At 41.7% G+C, this 12,206-nt stretch overlaps 1 protein-coding gene across 2 annotated transcripts in view; it reads right to left on the bottom strand.

The window, feature by feature from the left end:
- The window catches only part of flrt1a (fibronectin leucine rich transmembrane protein 1a), a 45,019-nt gene extending 33,206 nt beyond the window's left edge, over positions 1-11,813 (bottom strand). The window contains exon 1 of one of the 2 annotated variants that reach the window (XM_019259568.2): positions 11,158-11,813. The gene's annotated coding sequence lies outside the window, so the exon portion shown is untranslated. The remainder of the gene's footprint in view (positions 1-11,157) is intronic. The other variant, XM_010740166.3, reaches the window with a different exon arrangement.
- Between the last annotated feature and the right edge of the window lie 393 nt (positions 11,814-12,206).

Below are 12,206 nucleotides of genomic sequence, written 5' to 3'. Positions count from 1 at the left end.
TACTCTTTATACTGTATTTATAAAGCACCTTTCTCGTCTTCCTACTCAAGGTGCTTTTATGCTACACACCGCATTCACCCATTCATACATCGAAGGCGCTGACTGCCATGCAAGGTGCCAGCTCAGACAGTTGATAAGCGTTCACACACACACCGGTGGGAGCCTTTGGTTCAGTATCTTGCCCAAGGACACTTCAGCATGCAGACTGGAGGAGTCGGATATCAAACCGCCTACCTTCTACCACTAAATGTGTTTCAGGGCCAAAGTGTCTCAAAATGACGGAGCAGGTAAGTATTCTTTCTCTCATTCTGTTTCCTCCTGTCCTGACAACTTCTTGTACTGATACTTGGAGATACTTTAATACTTGGTTTCAGTATTAGACTGTTGCGTAGTCGTATTTATGCACATAGCGCTCATATACATCCATGATTAGCAGACTAAAATGTGACAAGATAGTAAGTGAATATTAGGAAGACACTGAGGATTCAACAACAGTAAATAAATCTTCTTATTAGGAATAAACCAGCCTCCTGTGTCTTTAGCTGAATAGGATCAGCCTACGCTTACTGTATTTTTACACCTGTCATAATGGTGGTGCTTGGAGAGCCTCATATTTATCTCAGGTGGTGTAAAAAGTTGCTGTATAGTTCTAAATATTCAGGACTAAATTAGCAAAATCTTGAATATGAATTATTTATTGAGAGTTTAACACTTTTGGTGTGGTTATAAGTGTCGACTTGATCCTGATTGGTGCACAGATGTATGTGACATAACCTTCAAAGTCAGTGAAGAGAGCACATAAAACTCGTAAAACATGGAGGCTGTATCCATGACGAGGTTTCTGAAGAGCCGTTATGATGCCTGTGTGCTCAAACAAGGCATGGCAATGACACTTTGCCACTTAGCAGAGCAAAGGAAAAAATAAAAAAACAGAAATCTCAAATATGAAATAACCAAATCTAACTTAACCTTTGCAGACAATACCGCTTAGAATGACTTGACTCACATCTGATTGAGAAAGAATGGCTTTTCACGGCCTTTAGCACTTCTCTTGCAACTCATTTTCAATGCGTATGAGGCGCTGAAAAGCCTGAGCGGTGCTTTTTTCTTTGAGAGACAGTGGAGGCGACAGGAAATGAGTGGAGAGAAAGGAGGTGTGACACAAAGCAACAAAAGTCTCGAACTGAGAGACATTGGAATTACATGGTCAGCGTCAGCCTCAAGCAAACTGTTCTGCATAAAGCTATAAAGGACTCAAAGTCTTTGAGCAAGTGTAATCACATTTCTGCTAACATGTCGATCACTGACGCACAAATCTTCCCTTTTGTTTCGTACATTTTGATCCTAATCCTGTTTTATTTTTTGGACTGAATCCATTCAGGGTCTCCTTGCAGGATAAGAGCAGCGTCCTGCCTGTGAACCATTTCACTGAGCTTTCTGTGATGGTTTGTGAATTATTCATTTAAACATGATTGACCAGGGGATTGAATTACGGGATTGATTGATCATTGGGCTCGTAAAGAGGAATCCCAATGACCACTGAAACCTAAGTGTGACCTAAATGACTAAAAGGCGGAGCAGCCACACGGCAGGCCGACATGCTGGCTTAAAATGCATCACCGTGGTTTATTTTTTAGAAATGGCAGAGGGATGAAAAACCTGTTATCTGTCACTTAACTGGAGAGGCTAAAGACTGGGGGCTGCAATTAGCAATTAATAGTCTCACAGTCATTAGAAAACGAGCAATAATAATAACGATAATTTCACAATATTTGCTTGAAACTCTCGTCTTGTTTCGTGCCACCAACCGCCACCAATCTGCTGTTTTATAAAACAATTCATGAGCTTCTCAGTGAAATGCAAAGACACATACTGTCATCTGTAGTGTAAATGCTCTGTGGTAGCTTCCCCTGTTTGCTTTGGTAATTATACAAATGCCATTGTAGTAATGGGAGTAATCAGCGTTTAAATGCTCGATGTTAACACATTTAACTGGGCCTAATAGCGAGAACGACATTCAGACAGATATCAGATTTTTATAGAAGTCTCAGTGAGCTTTCTCGGGTTTCCAGGAGATTATTGTTGCCGGTGTTCTTGTCTCTGATTCTTCCCGTCTCTCTCTCTCTCTTTCTCTCTCTCTTTCTTTCTATGTGTGTGTCTTTCCTTTCAAACCAAAACAACAAATCTCTGTATCCCTGATTTTTCATTACTGCCTGTCTTGCTTGATCCCTTAAGGTTTAAGTCTGAGCCTCGTGTTTTGGGTTTATTCCTTTTTTGTCTATTTCGTGTATTTCTGCGTTGCATGTATTGCTAAACATGCCCTCCTTCTGCACAAGAATAATCCCAGATTACACATCGACGTTAAGTGTGTGTATGGCACACAAATCTTGTTTTTTCTTTCACTCTCCATGTATGTTTTTATCTAATCGTGTGCCCTTTAATTTCCTCTTTGCAATCACAGACCTCTGTAGCTCCGTAAATTGTCGTCAAATTCTGCAACTCACCCTCCAGAGAACTGATCAAATCTTGGATTTCCAGAGCTGCTGCTCAGTCGACATCGAGCAGAGAAACTGACCCAAATGTCACTTCCCACTGTCTGTCACTGGGGATTTTAAATTGGTGAAGTTCTGAATGAATAACGATGATAACTGCAGCTCATTTTCGCTCCTTTAACACCACTTATCAGTCAGGATGTCACATATTCAGATTCAGAGTATCATATACTGTGTGTGTGTGTTTTCCGCATGGGGTAAGAGGACGGTGCTCTCTGTTTGCATCACAAAAGGTGCTGTTTGCATATTGCAGAGTCATTACAGGAGATGTCTTCATTTTGCTGTGTGCTATGAAGCTCCTGAATTTTAAAAGCAAAGCACCGGCGTCCTTTTTTATGTATTTATTTCAGGAGAACGAAAAAAGCCACATGAGCAACAAAGCGGAAATTAATTATTGTTCCAGTCAAAACAAAAAATAATAATCGCTATAGCCTTCCAGAAGCGAACATCTTCATGATTAGATGTTAACACACGGGGGGGAGGGACAGATTTTAGGATTTCGATTAATATATATTTAGACAACGAATCAATGAAAATGTTAAATCAGTCCACATGAAATAGTTTGTTAGTCGTCTGCTCTGCAGCTTTCAGTGGTTTATTTTATAGCGGCTGCCTTGTGTGGCCTCGTGTCCGTCCCACTGGATTCATTTACAGGCCCTTTGTGAACGTACTGTTGCGTTGTGTTTTAACGGCCGCAAAGCTCTTCGGGCTGCAGTGATTGTAATATGTGCTGCAAAAAAAAAAGAAAAAAAAAGAGCAGCGACAGAAGACACTGAGCATGAGTCAGTCACGTTCGAAATGTGTATTTTCTCAAGGCAGTTGGCAAATATCTGCACTTGGGTTGGCATGCCCACTGTACCCTACTGGCTGCCAGCTGTCACTCAGGAAGACGGAAAGATGGAGGATAGAGAGGATAGAGAACGAGACTGGAGGGAGGGGGGGGTGGGTAAAGGGAGTGGTGATGATGTGAGGACACGAGCCCCGAGGCTTTTATTTTTTTTTTTTCTCCTCCTCCTCTTCCTCCTCCTCCTCCTTTCTCTCTCATTTTCATCTGTCTCTGATGATAACAAAAAAACATGGCAGCTCGAAAAGAAGAGAGGTCGACATCAGAGGGAAAAGAAAGGAGAAAACAATGCTGAAGGAGAGAGAAAGAGGAGAGGAGAGGGATGTGGAAAGGAATGACAAACATTTATTATGGCAAAATTATTATGTATGCAAGCCACAGCATTGGGATTCTTAAAGCTTTAGACCAGATGAGCGCACCCTGGGGTTCACCGTGACATTAACTTTACAACAATGTGCCGTTTTTATGCATACTTTTATGCATACTGTGCATGTGTGGCAAGATGAGATGTGAAAGGTCTCGTCTTGATGCCACATTGGCATAAAACGAGTCATTTTCAGAGCGACCGTCCTCATTAGGATCCGGCCGCAAGTAAACTACAATTACTCGCAGGGGGAAAAAAAAAACAACAGCAGAAAAACTAAGCATCCATTTTTTTAAGAAATGCTTGTTTTATCCTCCCAGTATGATGAATGAAGACTGCTGTGAACCCCTAATGGAGCCCGCTGCACTAACGACACACTGTACAAAATGTGATGTCATGACTTCTCTCTCTGACTTTGGGTCCATCAATCATCCCACAGTCACGGTTACGCTGCACAGGGAGAGCTTAGTTACTCATGGAAAAAAAAAAAAAGTGTGAGCACGCAAGCAGACATTTGGGTCTGAAAATCCCGTATATCAGCACGCACCGTACATTGGATTTGACACGCAGTTACTTGATATTCGCAGATTTGCAGATTAATAGATTTCTTGAAGCCTTTCATGTTACATGACTGGGCAAGACACATGCAGATACAACTTGCTCATATTCCACCTCATGGGAAGCATTAATATTTAATACCTTTGGCCCATACATTAGTTTACAACTGGGCAGCAATCTGCAGCTGAGTTGATTCTGACAGCTTTTTAAATCTGTGTGTATATTTCGTCAACTATTGTCACATACATCTCTATTACTAATATACTAAACTCAGCACGAATGCTTATTTTTGTGATTTACAGACTACAAGGGTGTTTGCCAGATCACTTATTCTCTTTAGAAGACGCATTCTGCCTGATTTATACAGTTTAGTGTTTGCAAATGTCAATACTACTGGGCTTCAGAAGGCGTCCTCTGTATCTCACTTAGAGCCTCGACATAAAAAATGAAAACCCGAAAGCATTAACCGCTGTTGTTTTGTCTGTCTCAGCTCTCTAAATGTCTCTTTTCAGTTCAAATTACTGTTGTGATTTTGCAAATCGTTCATGCAAATTATCAGCACATTCACTTCACTTCATGCCTCAAACTCCGCCGGTCTCTCCTGTGTTAGACAATAAGATTTATTAGCGGAACGCTACATTACAGTATTTCACAAACGGGCCTAGTGCGTACGCGTACAAGCCTAAATGAAACATTTATTCAAGGCTGCATTGTCAGAGAGATATTGATATATTGCACAGATAAACAGTTAAGAGCTAGTGTTATTTAAAAGATGTCGATGTGGGCTCGAGTGGTGTTTTCTTTTCTTTTTTCAAGGATAAAAAGCTCCAAGTTCACATGCCAGGAGAACATATTTCCGATGGGAATGCTGGGCTCCAACAAGCAGGCAGAAGGTTTGATTTTTTCATTACAGTATTGAATATAATCAACGCTGCATCTCCTGCATCTCTGCACCCAGAGTCTGTTCAGTAGAAATGAAGGACAAATGAAAATTGAGTGAGGACCTAGTTTGCTTTTTTTCCCCAGTCTCTCAACATGGCAGTGTAATGCATAAAGGAGGAAATGATATTGCCTGTGGTAGAACAACACAGGCTCTTTGGAGACAGAAGAATTGTGATTGTATTCCAGCTCGGCACACTCTCACAAGCAGCTTCAAGCTATTGATGTCTGCTCACACGACTATTGTTATTGGAAATTCAATCCAGGGACTCTAGGACACCAAATTTCAAAAGTAAAGCCGCATATTGGACAACGTCGATGGAGCTATGACCCCATGTCCTCACACTGCTTTCATCTGCGGAGCTCACATCTACAGTGTGGGTAAACTGGTCACAGTGTTCTGCATGCACCGTTGAAGGAACTGGCAGCTTTCTGTCTTAAAGGCTGAGACAGTTTGTTCTTTTTCAGTAAAATTGGCATTCAAAATAGTCAAAAAAGACTAAATTAATGCAGGAAGCCATGTTTCTACAGCCCCAAACCACAGTTAATGGTTGTATCTGCACCACAGCTGATGTAATCAGGGAAAGATATGCACTGCACACACAGAAAGATTGAGGCATAGCAGGGGAGGGAGAGCAGTTCCTGTCTGGTCTTTTTAGTCATATCATGAAATTGCCAATCTCACATCTGTGCACCTGTGCTGGCTTTAGATTCAATTTTTTTTAAATGTGGATTGCGACCTTGCAACTCCTTTTTTTACATATTCACCAAAGCCTGAAAATCTGATAGAACTGAAGGGCCGACTGTTAGAGCGAGTGCAGGTACAACACTGAGCTCACGTCGCACTTAACCACCCACCATGTTCACAATGCGTTTGATTTGTGCCGTTTAATGTTATTAATTATATAGAAGTGGAAATAATCATGATAAATTAAGTGATTTAATGCACCAACATTCGCAACAGTCTGGTGTCGAATCAAATCCAAATGTCTACAATCTTTACATGTCAAAACAGACTCTAAGGAGCTCCAGCACTAATGACATGCATGCATCGTGTAATAAGTGATAATTATGCTCGACTTCATTACATTTCTACTCTGGGAAACCTTTTTATGCATCACAGCACCTGAAAATACTTGTTTTTGTTAGATGGTTGTTAAATTTGATGCTCGGGTTGCAGAAATAAAGTCAATGTAGAGAAGAGGCTGACTTTGATTGATTGACATGGCCGAGTTTGAGCTGCTGTTGCACAAATTCTTCGGTAACACTTTATTTGGATAGTACACCTGCAGCTGAGTATCCTTCGAGATTCAAAAACTGTTTTCTGATATCACACCGCTGTCGTTTAGTATGTTCATGAATTATCACAGATACTCTGTAGATCAACCCAAGGACCCCTTGGACGAGAACAGAACAGGGAGCCTGGCCTATAATAACTTTTATATTTACTTTATTCAGCTTTTATTTCATCTTATTAATCAATTTATATACTGGGTTATTAGCCTATATGTGTTTATGATGATAAAAAAAAGGTTTACGCATAATTATTGTTGGTTATTAAATGCCAAGAGCTGCGTCTCTTTGGACATGTCCACTGATTCATCCAATTGCAGTGTAAATGCCTCCGTTGTTTGTAGTTTCTCAAATATCTCCACACTCACATTCACTATTATTTTGGTGAAAATTGGCAATTATTATGACAAAAATTGTCGGACCCCCTGCAGTACCTTTGTGGACCCCCTAGGGGTCGTGGACTCCTGGTTGAAGACCCCTGCTGTAGATAATCTGTTAAATATCTACAGACAGTTAAACAGCCAAAATGTTACAAAAACTCCAAATAAACCCAAAAATATGAATAACCTTGCATGAAACGGAGCCTTACCGTGACCACTACATACTTTTCAAAGTATTTATAACTTCCTGATGGATAACACTGACTGATAGGTGTGTTATATTCCATGCTAGTTTGGAATCAGCATTACAACTATCAACAGCAATTAAGGAACAATCGGAAATGTTTTCGTGTCCATTTGTGTTTTATTTGCCTTGGAAGGATTTCGTTTTGGAGTGCATGTGCTGATATCGCCATTCCCACTCTGCCAAATAAATAGCACTCATAAAACTCAGGCGTCTGCTGCACGGGATGGCAGAAAGTTTACAATAAATGTCCTGATAAATCCACGAAAGACAGTGTTGCCAACTCTTCCTCCAATGAAATACACTAATGGCTGCTCAAAAAGTCACACAAAGAAGACGTCCCTTAATTTACATGTAAATTTAGTTAATAGGTGTTCATCATCAGAATGAAAGCGTTTATGATGATAGAAAACGAGCAGGATGGATGCTGTGATTGGAGAGTAAGTGGTTATGGAGATGGAGTTAAGGTAGAGAGACACATCCTGACACAAGCTGACACTCTTTGGACTCCCAGCCAGCCGACTAACACTGATCCAATGAACCTCGGTTTTGTCAGCAGTAGTTCAACGTGCTGTTTACCCTGCAAATGTACAACTAATTAATTTGTGGTCATGGCCAAAGATAGAGGCTGTCCAGCTCAGCGCAGGCCTGTGGCAAGGGTACAACACCAAAGGCTCTACTGGTTCCAGAAAGCCCTCCCTTTCCTTTCCCTTCCTTTCCTCCCCTCTAATGCTTTCACCGAAGAAGAGAGGGACTGTGTTTCTGTCCCTGCTGCTGCTGCAAAAAAAAAAAAAAAAGAGCAAGTGGCTCAGGAACGGCTTTCATTAAAAGAGCAAAAACAGTTGGGTGCAAAATCCATTTAAAATATGACAAACTGGAGATTTTGCAGAAATTAGATCTCTAAAAAGAGGCTGAAAGGTCGCTGGAAGACTGTAAGTTTCTTTAATGGGAAAGGTATTGCTCAAGTCTAAACCTTCACCTTAAAATGTGATTTATTTTTCATATATAATATTAGATTTTGCGAATGTTTCCCTGCAGCAGATAATTGATCGTGCGCCCGGCTTCATGCACATACATCTTCCAGTTTGTTATACAGTAGTACTAATTGGCACTCCTGCGTCTCCTTAATCAGTGTTGTTTTAACACTGTGGCACTGAAAATAACACTAGCATTCTTGGAATGACTTCCCTTACAATTAACAATCTGAGTCAATACAATCACTTAAGGTGCTTTCTGTCAAAATCACTCTAAACTAATTTTTATAAGCTGTTTTAATCCCGTTCTTCAGTCCACCTCCACGTCTGTTCTGACAAGTTTCCACCTACTGCCCAACACAGACACTGCAAACCATCAATTTTTCAGCTGTAATGGCAACAATGGGTAGCGGGAAGGCTGTCATTCCTATAATGACTGTGCTGTCATGAATATAATGGCTATGCTGTTATGTTTTATAGACAGGAAGTTCACATATTCCCTGCGTGAGCAAGAAGTACTCGGTGGCTGAGGGCAGCTCGCTTTGCTGGGCTGAAGTTGCACCATTTCTGTCTGATTTTGTGAGGTTGTTTCGTGGCAACACTGAGCAGCCTGTGATGGTACAAAGTGAGGAGGATGTCATGAAGCAGATCTGAATTGGCTTGCAGCACAACGGATCTTTAAGGTTGCCTCTGTAAAATCCTTGATGCAGCATCTTCTCTGACCTGTTTTTTTGAATGATTTCTCCATGAGAAAGCTGTGTTTGTGTGACGTGACGCGTTGAAACTAATCCGTCTGCAATCAGGACCAAATGATCTGGACGTCAGTCAAACGTCAATAACATCCAATAAGTCAAACGTCAGTAAGTAATGTTACCTTGCATTCACAGCCAATTGAAACGAGCGGTAATGACTCGGGACTGGCCTATCACTGGCAGCAACAACACGAGTCTCTGATCTGCTACAGGTTGCCAAGTAAAGAAAGCACGCTTGCAGCAAGCTGGTCATTATTGAAAGTAAACCTCTAAGCAAAATGCAATAATGAATGGCTCCCTATACATTATCTTCCTTATTACACAGCTGCTTACTAAAGACATTAATCATCTGACACAATACACTGATTTTCAATGCTTTCCTTTAATGCCAGGAAGGTGCTGCAGCCATACAAATGTTACCATCAGTTGCTTCATTGTGAAAGACCTGGACAGCAACATAAACAAATCCAACAGGACTGCTGCACAGGGTATTAAGCTCTCCAAATAAATGCAAAAATCTGTATTTTTGCCTTTACTACCACTTCAAATCAACAAACATAAAGACACTCCTGAAAAGACCTGAGACTACAAAACAACCTTGGACTATAATGTGCCTGCTGCATCTACAAATGAATGAATTGGAAAGCCGCGCCATTCAATAACCGCGTTAATGGCCGAGCGTCTAATAGCTCTGGAAGAGGCTGCATTGTGCCCGAGCTGGACATCCAATTGCAAATCTCAATTGCTTGCATATTTACAGCGTTGATGCATGATGGAGCCACGCAGATCGATTCAGCGACACTCTGCAGCGTTAGCGTCGTAGTTACAGAGCAACAAGAGGGATCTCTTTTTAAAAAAAACAAAAAAAAGGTACGGGTAAGTCGTAAGACTGAGCAATGTAATCAGGGAGGCCATTCACCACGACTGCCATCATTACTGCCAGACGCAGGCCTCGGTGCCAGCGTGTCAGTGGGGGTTAGTCCAACCGAGAATGTCTCTTCCAACTTTCTCAAGATGAATTCCTTTGGCGATGCCATCTGTTTTTTTGTAAGGTGAGAAGTTATTGAAGCACATATGTCTCAATACGCGTCCTCATCACTCGCCAAATCTACCTTTCAGTCCTGATTATTCAACACACAGGATGTGTTGGGTTGGTCAACACCTATTAAAATCCTTTTTAATCAGACACTAATGCTTGAAATTTGGTTTCCTTTAGAGCTGCTGGAACACCTACGTTTGGTCCACAGCAAGAAGACGAACGTTCTTCATTTTGATCTGATGACACATGATGAAACCTGACTAATTTATCTCATCGGCTGCATTATTAGAGCGAGCTATGGACGCAGGAGCACCTCTGATCATCCTATATTTCAATTCCACATTTAGATTCAAGGCATGTTTTGTTGATTTCAGCTTTTTTTTTTCCTCTTTTTTTTTTGGCGTGTGTGTTTCGCCAACTTAATGATAATTTAATAGGCGTGCACGGTGGGAGGCACTGCTGCAGGAGTAATATATGCAGTAATTCTGTCCACAAGTCAGATAAGTCAATGGAAACCTGGCAATGAGGGGAGGAGGGTATGTGGGTTCTATCCAGAACTCACCTTAGCAACTTTACAATCTTCATTCATAGCAGAAAAGCAGCGAGATATGATGATGTGAACAGGCCTGCGTTTAGACTGAACATACATTCTGCACCTAATTGTGACTAAAATACAAACATTTGCTCCATCAAATGCAGATTACAATGTGACAAACATTACAACATGCTTTAATATTCTGCTCTCTCCCTCTCTCCCTCTCTCTTGCATGAAGACCTGCGCCAATCAATGCCTAATCCATGTAGCTTTTATGTTGTGTCTTCGCCTTTGTTTGAATTTATATCCAGACTGGGCCCCTCTAAACCAGAATCCACATCTTATATATACACATATAAATATGTCTGACAGACACATATCCACAGCCACCTCAATCAAAGTGGCTTTTTTTCCCCCCTGCAAAGAGGCGATTGCATTGTCTCACAGACAGATCTTATTATCTCTCTCAAACCGTGCCACAAACTGAGCACCAAAAAAAATTAAAATGTGCCAAATAATAGCCTACTTGTTGGACTAAAAAAAAAAAAAAAAAAAGCGAACGCGCATTAAAACACCAAAAAGGGGGTGTTTTTTTTTAAATATTTACTTATTTATTTATTTCAGGGCTTCCATCGGATGATGGAGAGCATATTGGCAGTCCGCGCACATCAATCAAGGCTCACCTACCGGATGGTCTTCGGTTGCCACGCTTTTTTTCCTCTCTCGGTTGTGTTTGATGCAAAGTCCCCTCAGATTTGGACGCCCTTTGTGTGTGTGTGTGTGTATGTATGTATATGTGTGTGTGTATGTGTGTGTGTGTATGTTTGGTCCTCCGGTGTCCTCCAAAAAGGCAGGTGTGACCACAATCTCGCCTTGTTGTATTCCCATATGTTGTCGCCAGCGCAATTATGAATGCTCCAGTTGATCGGTGACTGGATAGCCTGTGTGATCATGTGCTGCCAGCTCCTCTCTCTCTCTCTCTCTCTCTCTCTCTCCTCCTCTCTCTCTCTCCTCCTCTCTCTCCTCCTCTCTCTCCTCCTCTCTCTCTGTCTCCTCTCTGTAACTGCTCCCTCCGCCCGATTATCTCCCCGCTGCGGCACTGGCTACATGGTAATACGGAGAAATAAAACGTGCCTGACTCGCTGGCGAACTTGTGCGCCTTATTATGGCAATTAGTCGCCGGACCGGTCCGGTGCTTGCTCATCCGCGCACCTTTCTCTCTCTCTCTCTCTCTCTCTTTTCTTTTTTTTGTGTGTGCAAATTTCTGCTGCCTCTCAGCTATTTGCACTGAATAAATTGTGCCCACCAGAGGAGACGTTTTATTTTATTTTTCCTGAAAGAGACAGAGAGAGAGAGAGAGAGAGCTGCCAGCTGAGGCTGGAGATGAGGAGCAGAGGAGAGAAAGACTGAGGCGTAAAAAGGATGGAGAGGATTAAAGGCGACGGAGGAGGAGGCTTGTGAAAGCCTTTCCTCTGTATGTCATTTGAATAACACTGAGACACGATGCATATTTCCCCGAGTCTCTCTCTCTCTCTCTCTTTCTGTCTCTCTTTCACTCAGCTGTTCCTCTTTTTTCCCCCATCCATCTATCCGCCTATCTATCTGAATCAATAAACTCACTCTGGCTCTCTGTGCACTTGCATTTTGCACAGTTCCCCACAGGTTCGGATTATCTCACTGAGCTTGGACTTGTACATGTTGCATCCATCCATCTATCAATCCACCCTTGTGG

Source organism: Larimichthys crocea, chromosome XXII, assembly GCF_000972845.2.
Source record: "Larimichthys crocea isolate SSNF chromosome XXII, L_crocea_2.0, whole genome shotgun sequence".
Lineage (NCBI taxonomy): Eukaryota > Metazoa > Chordata > Actinopteri > Sciaenidae > Larimichthys > Larimichthys crocea.
This window is presented reverse-complemented; position numbering and strand designations above follow the sequence as displayed.